General features: G+C 35.7%; 1 pseudogene; it reads left to right on the forward strand.

Annotated features, from left to right (window-relative positions):
- Positions 1 to 2,506: 2,506 nt before the first annotated feature.
- On the forward strand, positions 2,507 to 8,055 carry LOC113120537 (DBH-like monooxygenase protein 2 homolog; annotated as a pseudogene).
- Positions 8,056 to 8,343: the final 288 nt, after the last annotated feature.

Raw genomic sequence — 8,343 nt, forward strand, 5'->3', positions numbered from 1 at the left:
CACACCCTCCGTGGGGTGATTTGTGCAGTTCTCTGGAGTGCACCTATAGAGCATCACAGTCCCGCCCACAGCTGGTGCCGGAAGTAAATTTTCAATGCAATTTCTGCATGACATTTGGGTTATAAGCCATAAAAACGTAACCATACATGGTAGACTTAAAACCAGCAACGGCTGTACTAAGCGATAGTATATGCTCATATAAACGCAAAAGGATCATGGGGCACTAACCTTGTTTGGATATAAATGCCTTTTATTCGCGATGTCTTGGCTAAGTACTTCATTACCCACAATCCTGAACAATCCTACAGTGATGCATCTGATTGGTGGAGCTCGTGTAACCGTCTGGCTAAACCCCGCAAAGACTGAAGATCATTAATAATAATTTGTACGGTAGACTTATCAGTGCAATCATGATCTCCATGGCTGCCATGAGAAAATTCACTGGAGGAAAAAGTTTGCGCGGGCGGCTGTCATCAGATTTGGAAGTCGCTCAAAAGGCTCGTTCGCGGTTGTGGCTTCAGTCGTATTCAATGAGGCGCGGTGGTTTATGGGATGAGTAGTTCCTGCGCTCGAAATGAAAATATGTACACCGTCTTGTACCTTTGACTTTTTTGGGATTTTCTCATAATTTTTTCACTCAAAATGATATGTTATATGCTTATGAGTTCAGCCGTAGCTGGTTATCCTCACACATGCTCTAGTACTCATCAAATACAGATTTTTCCGAAAGTCAATGGGAGAAATGAATGGGAAATTTACTTCCGGCACCAGAGCTCTCTCGGGCTGTGGGCGGGACTGTGATGCTCTATATAGATACAGACGGTTGGTCTGGGAACGCCCCGGGAACGCCCTGTCACGTGGTGTGAATTTAGCCCGTGGGGGAAAACTAACAAATTATGAAATGAAGTTCTACATTCTTCCTAATAAACATACAGAACCAGAAAGGATGACAAAATGGCTACAAGCATTAACTTGTGAGGATTATCAAGGGAAGTTGTGGAAATCCCAAGACTATAATGTGTATGTGTGCAGTCAGCATTCATCACAGGCAGGCTACGTTAACATTGTGTTCATTATTAACGCTATCAAAACTGTGTAAGGTTGTTTCAGAAAGTGGCATGTATAATTAGCCTTATCATTCTACCTGAAGCAAAACTACTTAACGTTAGCCTAGTGTCGAACATAAACCCGTTTACCCACTTAAAAAAGCTTGTGGACACATAACAACTTAGTTTTGTGTCAGAACTTTTACACTTTCATTCATAAATTCACCCCGTCTGTGTTGGCGAAACGACTGAATCGTGGAATCCAGTCACAAATAGAACTTGCTGAACGTCAATTTGGAATACGGAATTTGGCTATTTTTGAATGAATACATCTATATTAGGGCTGTAAAATGAATCAAATATCGATATGGACGAGTGTATATGAATATTAAAGTTAAAAGAGACTAAAATTGTTCTACGCGTCTCTGGGAATAAGCGCTCAATAAGTGCATTTTTGTCATTCAGATACACACAATGTTCACAGTGTTTTTCCCCACGCCGACTCCGCCTTCGCCACGCCCCCAGCTATGACTAGATGCCCACTGTATGTATAATATTGCATCCTTTTGAAACATTAATGCAAAATAGAACTGATGTAACTTCTTTCACCGTCTAAATAAATGTCAATAATTTTAAGAGAGAAAAACTTGAAAATTGAGCAAGCTATATATAATTAATTTAATTTTTTAAATCATTAGATGGAAATTTACTTTCTACAATATGAAAAAGTTTAGATTAAAGAATTATCGCGACAGCGATATTTTCTTGAATTATTATTTTAATAATAATAAAAAATAATAAAATTATTTATTATTATTATTATTATTATTATTATTTAAAAATACAAAATACAGATTTCATTCATAGATAAGATAGATATAGACTATAGTGTTTATGGCATGCAATGGTTTGTCAACAAGTAAAATTATTGACTTGTGCATATAGTGCTCTCTAATGAAAAGAGACACTGCAGATTGTTTGCTTAAAATAATAGTTCACTCCAAAAATAAAATCACTAATCAATTTTTTACATGTCATTACACATCTGTACCCAATTCTGTTTTCTTGAGTGATTTAATATCCTGGATATCCTTTCAATATCCTATAGGTTCTGTAAGCATCATAATGAAAAACAAAACAAAACAATAATGCTTCTGAGTCAGATCATTTCATTGTTGACCCGCCATTTCACAAAATGGGTCTAATTCGTTCACAAATCTGACAGATTCAGTGCTCGTGTTTAACTTGCAATGATTCCAATGACTTGAATCTTTTAAATCCCATTTGTCTTTAGTTTACATTATTACAACAGTAGGTGGCGAAAACTATTCTTGCCACTATTTTGATTAAATAATTATTTGCAAGCAATATGTTAATTGCAAATATATCATAATATAGTAGATTTGTTCACATAAATTTTCTTGCAGAAAACTTATTTTTTGACAGTAATTCACTTTTTTTTTAAATCCTTAGAATTTTGCTCCACTGATAACATTAAGATATTAAAACTTCTTGTGCCTTTGAGTTCATCTCAACATTCCTTTCTAATAATAATTATGTTGTGATTTGAAATAATACTTTTACATTAGGTATTCCTTTCATTTTCGCCCTTTTATATTTGGTTGTCAAGGAAACTCTTGACCTCACCTCGTTTGCTTTGATGTAATACTGAAAAGGCAAAAATATAATACTGTATTTACTTTAAATTGTGTAACATCATTTACTAATCCATCTCTGCCATAGTCATGAATTAGTAAGTGCCACTGTTCTCTGCTTACAGTTCATCACATCCCTAAAATAAATATTTGTTTAATAAAGAATTATTTTTGAATGCTTTTACATGAAAAGATGAAAAGTGCTTTTAAAAGTTGATTGTAATCTCTCTTGTAGCCAACAACACCAGGTAATGAGGAACCTGATTCACCAGACCAGAATGAGAGGAGGAGAATTGAGATCAGGTGAGGGGGGGTTACAGACAGCTTAAATAGGGCTGTTAAAGTGCAGTTTCATGTTACTGCCTTCTCAAACTCCTTACAAAGACACTATTTATCAGATTTTGAAAAGCAAACATGGTCACATTATCTCTTGTTCTGCTTCTTCTTTCAGTCCAGTGGTCCTGGGCTCAGGAAGACCCTCTTCTGCCTTTCTCTGAATATCTGGACCCCGAGCTCAAGGTGCGGCTGAAGTGGGGATTTGATGAGATCCAGGGCACAATCTTGTTCGAGCTCACGGTCAGCACCAGCGGCTGGGTCGGTTTTGGCTTCAGCCCCAAAGGAGGAATGACTGGAGCCGATATGGTCATTGGAGGAGTTGGACCCAAAGGCAGTTATTTCACGGTAAACACTGAGACTGATAACTATCAGTCACTAACAGTGAAATTATATTCTTTTGATATTTTGTTCTTTATGTGCTTAATTCTTATTCATATTTAATTTTTTTAGTTATAGTTTTATATATTTGTTTCTTAGTCTTTCATGTCATCAAAACAAGCTGATAAAGTTCAAGTTGTTTACGGTGGAGATACAAATAATTTTATATTCTATTGATATTTAGTTCTGTATACTGTCGATTCTAATTCATCATGTATTTCACATTTAGTTCATTATCTACAATGTAACTTATTATATTTAGGTTACCTTAGTCTTAAACATCAAGAATTGGGCTGATAATGTCAATAAGCAAATTACAGTGAAGTTACATGCTCTATAAATCTAATTTTTATATTAAATATAAGTGTATATTTTGTTCTCTTTATTCTGTATTAATATGTATTTCATGTAGTTAATTAATTATGAACTACATATTTAGTGTTCTCGGTGGCTTTAAGCAGGAATATTTTATAAAGTAAGCAACCTTACAAGAGTGACAGTCCACTTTTTATTACACTAATAAACTGTATTTATTAATATTTGTTTTTTCAAACTAGATATTATAAAATTAGAAAATACTGGTAACAATAACCTGATATTACTGTAATAGCTTGTTAGTCAGAGTGTTCAACTTATAGCCCATCTTAACTGGATTAGGAACTGCAACTAAAACTATAACTACAGCATCATAAATACAACTGTTGCCATGCACACATGCATGCTTCATTTCTCTTTCTTTTCCATGTTCAGGATCGTCATGCTGGGGGGAATTCAATGCCTGTGGTTGACGAGCAACAGAATTACAAACTCCTGTCCCTGACTGAGTCTAATGGGAAAACAGTCATGAAGTTTCAGAGGTCCATCAGTTCCTGTGATGACAAGGATTTACCAATCACTGTGAGCCTGTTTAACCATTTTTTATATAGTTATACTGGATAAAGTATAAAAGTCAAAACAATTTATTACGTGATTGAGTTGACTATGTAAACATACTACTGTTAAATACTCTAAAATCTATTATAATTTTAGTGTTGATGAAAATATAGCATGAGCAGTTTTTGATTTAAATTATAGTTTTAAAATTCGAAACAAAACAGAATGTTCTGATTTTAGATTTGTAAAAGTATGCTACATAAATCACTGGCATGAAACAAACATCGAACAAAGTGCAAATTCACTCTCTGCCAGTGGGTGGCGCTAATTGAACAGCGGCTATATGAATGTAAGATGAAAAGAAAATGCCATATTTCACTCATAGTGATTAGTAAACTGACACCCGAGATCATGTATCCACATTTCCTTTTCTTTCTCTGCGGAAACTGGACTGACATGGAGAGTCATATATCCCTTAAACTTAGCTCACCTTAACGCGTGAGCCAGGATAGGAAACATCGCTAATAACAGTGAAGCAAAGAAGCTCAGTGACAAGCAGAAAATCTGCAATGGATTATCTCCTTGACCACACTGCGTTCAGCAAGGTCAACCTTGACAGTTCATCTATGAACAGAAAGCAGCACAGTCTAGGTGCTGAAGGAAAGTCTTCAAGGGGAAGAGAACAAGAATGCCGTTCCGGGGATCACAGCTGTTTATATAGGGAGGGGGTAGGCTCCTTGTCATGAGTTGTGATTGATCCGTCCTTCAGACAGATTTGGTGTAATTGGTGCATTCATGGTCTATCACGCCCGGTGGCGTTCCCATAGTGATATAACAAGCAATTGTTTTGAAAGAGATCCCTGAAATTCTAGAGCAAAAATAGCTAACAATGAGTTATCAGGAGCGACACACACACACTGCAACTGCATTTAATGGCAGTGTGCATGTGGTAAAAAAGCTTCTCATTTCAAGTAAAGGCATCAAGTAATAGTGTTTTTATTGGATTATCAGGATCTCCCCATGAAGCTGATCTATGCGTATGGACAGACTGGTGACATCACATACCACAGCGCCCAAAGAGGCACAAAGGAGCTGAACCTGTTGAAGTACATGCCTCGGGTCAACCCTCCAAACAGCAACTTCTTTGATATAACTATGGTTAATGTAAGAAAGATTTTAATTGTTGTTTTGCTGTTCTGTACGTAAAATCAGTTTTCTGTTAAAAAATGATGCCACAAATTCAGATTATTAAAATATTTATTTAAATTAGAGCATAATGTTGCAATGTACAGTGGACTTGGTTTTTTGTTGTTGTTTTTTTTTAAGATTAAAATTTTAGATTTTTTCACTTATGGTCACCAACGCTGCATTAATTTAATAAAACATTACTAATAATTAATAAAAAAATACAACAGCAATGTTGAGAAATATTATTACAGTTTAAAATCAATTATTATTTCTATTTGAAAATTCTTTAAAATGTAATTTATTCCTGTGATTACAAAGCTGAATTTCAGCAGCCATTGTTAAGAGTCTTCATGATCCTTTAGGATCATTCTAATCTGCTGATGAGTTGCTGAAGAAACATTTATTAAAAGGTTTTTGATGAATAGAAATTTAAAGAGAACAGAATTTATTTGAAATAAAAATATTTTATATGACTTTACTGTAACATTTGGTCAATTTTATGATTCCTTGATGAAGAAAAACTACTAACTGACCCTATGGCTTTACTCATTGCTTACATTTACAAACTCATTTCAGTTCACTGTACCAGCCAAACAAACCTACTATCACTGCAAGATCATGAAAGCCCCAACATTTGATCGCAAAAAGCACATTTATCGCGTAAGTGAGTTTAAGAACTTAACACACAATCTATCCAACCAATCTATCAATCATGAAACTATTCAACTTATTTTCATTATGTCCAGATTGAGCCGGTGATCACAAACTTTTGACCTCGTGCATCATCTGTTGCTGTACCGCTGCCCTCTGAGTGTGACCGAGCCGTTTGAGGAGGAGTGTTACACTGGGATTGATGGAGAGTGTATGGAGACTGTGGCTGTGTGGGGAATTGGCGGAGGGGTTAGTCTCACCTGTGACTTAAGTTGAACGCATTTGATAAAAAAGTTAAGCCATTAATCACTTGAAGAAATCATTAACTGCTGCGATTAAATCAAGAATCAGATCAGTTCGACACTTAACTGAGAGTCGAAGGGGTTTTCTGAACTGATTCATTGACAAGTTCCACCTCCAGAGGATGATTCATTTTCAGCATTTATTAGCAATTATACTTTATTAGGTCTATTGGAATAGCATTTATAAGTAAAACTTTATTAATGAGGACAAATTACTGATTACCTTTTCATTAAAATAATATTTTTCAAGGCTTTTGAATTTCCTGAGGTGGCAGGACTTCCAATTGGAGGAAATGTTGGCGATTTTTTCTACAGACTTGAAGTGCATTTCAACAATCCCAATAAAAGTTCAGGTCAGTCAGGAGTGGTTTACAATGTGAAATACCACACTGTGATAAACATTTAAAGGGATATTTCACCCAAGAATGGAAATTTCATGTCTATCTGCTTAGCCACAGGGCATCCAAGATGTATGTGACTTTGTTTCTTCAGTAGATGCCCTCATCAAATGTACATTTTTGGGTGAACTATCACTTCAAGACCTTTTGATATGATAAAATAATACTTTCTTGTCTGCACAGGTCGAGTTGATAAACTCAGGTCTGCGATTCTATCACACATCTGAACTCCGTCAGCACGATGCAGCTGTTCTGATGACAGGACTCGCAATCACCCCTCTGTACGCCATCCCACCCAAAGCCAAATCCTTCCTCACATACGGCCTGTGTGACACTGCTTATATTCCAGAGGTTTGTATGTTTCTCTACTCACACTCTCTCGATCAGATTCAGCAGATGACTGGATGATCCTGTGTTCTGTGCTCTACAGGTTCTGGAGACACCAACTGATCTTCAGGTTTTCTCTGTGATGCTACACACACACTTAGCTGGACGGAAGGTGCGAGTCGGACACTTCAGGTAAACCTGTGTGCATTCCTTTCTTCTGTGGTTCATAACCTAATGTTACTGCAATGAAATGCTATTGGTTTGTAAATTATTATCCTCTTCAGAGGAGGTAAACAGATCGATCTTCTAGCTGCGGATGAAAACTATGATTTTGAATATCAGGAAGTGACAAACTTGGGTAAAACTAAGACAGCGAAGTTGGTAAGTGCTTGGTTTGAAAAGGTTACCATGCTGTTAAGTTTACAGGGATTTTAAGCATAAATATCAAATATATGTACACGATACCGCATTTACACATTTAGTCTATATAATTTTTGTATATACAGTAATTAATCGCAATAAGTGAAATAAAGAAACATTTTGGTCTTCCAGGGTGACAAATTGCTGGTGGAGTGCACCTATAATACTGAAAACCGCAGCACACTCACATGGGTTAGTACATTTACACAGAGGCTTATATTGTCTTTTTTTAATGGTATGTATCTTCAAATTTGATTGATTCTCATTATATTGAAAGTGATCAGAGTCTGGTAGGTGCAAGTATGTTTTCATATGTTCTTGATATGTGTATGATTTTTCCATGTCCTGTTGCATTTCTATTTTCCTGTTGGCTACCTAGTAAAGATAATGAAGACATTTGTGGGCCAAATAAAAAGTTAAAGGGTTAGTTCACTCAAATATTAAAATTATGTCACTAATGACTCACCCTCATGTCGTTCCAAACCCGTGAGACCTCCGTTTCATCTTCGGAACACAGTTTAAGATATTTTAGATTTAGTCCAAGAGCTTTTTGTCCCTCCATTGAAAGTGTGTGTACAGTATACTGTCCATGTCCAGAATATAAGAAAATAATTCAGCTGCTTTCAGTGCACAAAAAGACACATAAATGTAAGCTTTTTTTTGGCATAAATAAAGATTTTAACCAAAAGTAATAATTTGTTTTATGTTTCATTCAAATGTGAGTTCATATTAATGGTCATGTTACTCAAAGAAATGTTTGCAAAAAAAT

Source organism: Carassius auratus, chromosome 20 (genome assembly GCF_003368295.1).
Source record: "Carassius auratus strain Wakin chromosome 20, ASM336829v1, whole genome shotgun sequence".
Lineage (NCBI taxonomy): Eukaryota > Metazoa > Chordata > Actinopteri > Cypriniformes > Cyprinidae > Carassius > Carassius auratus.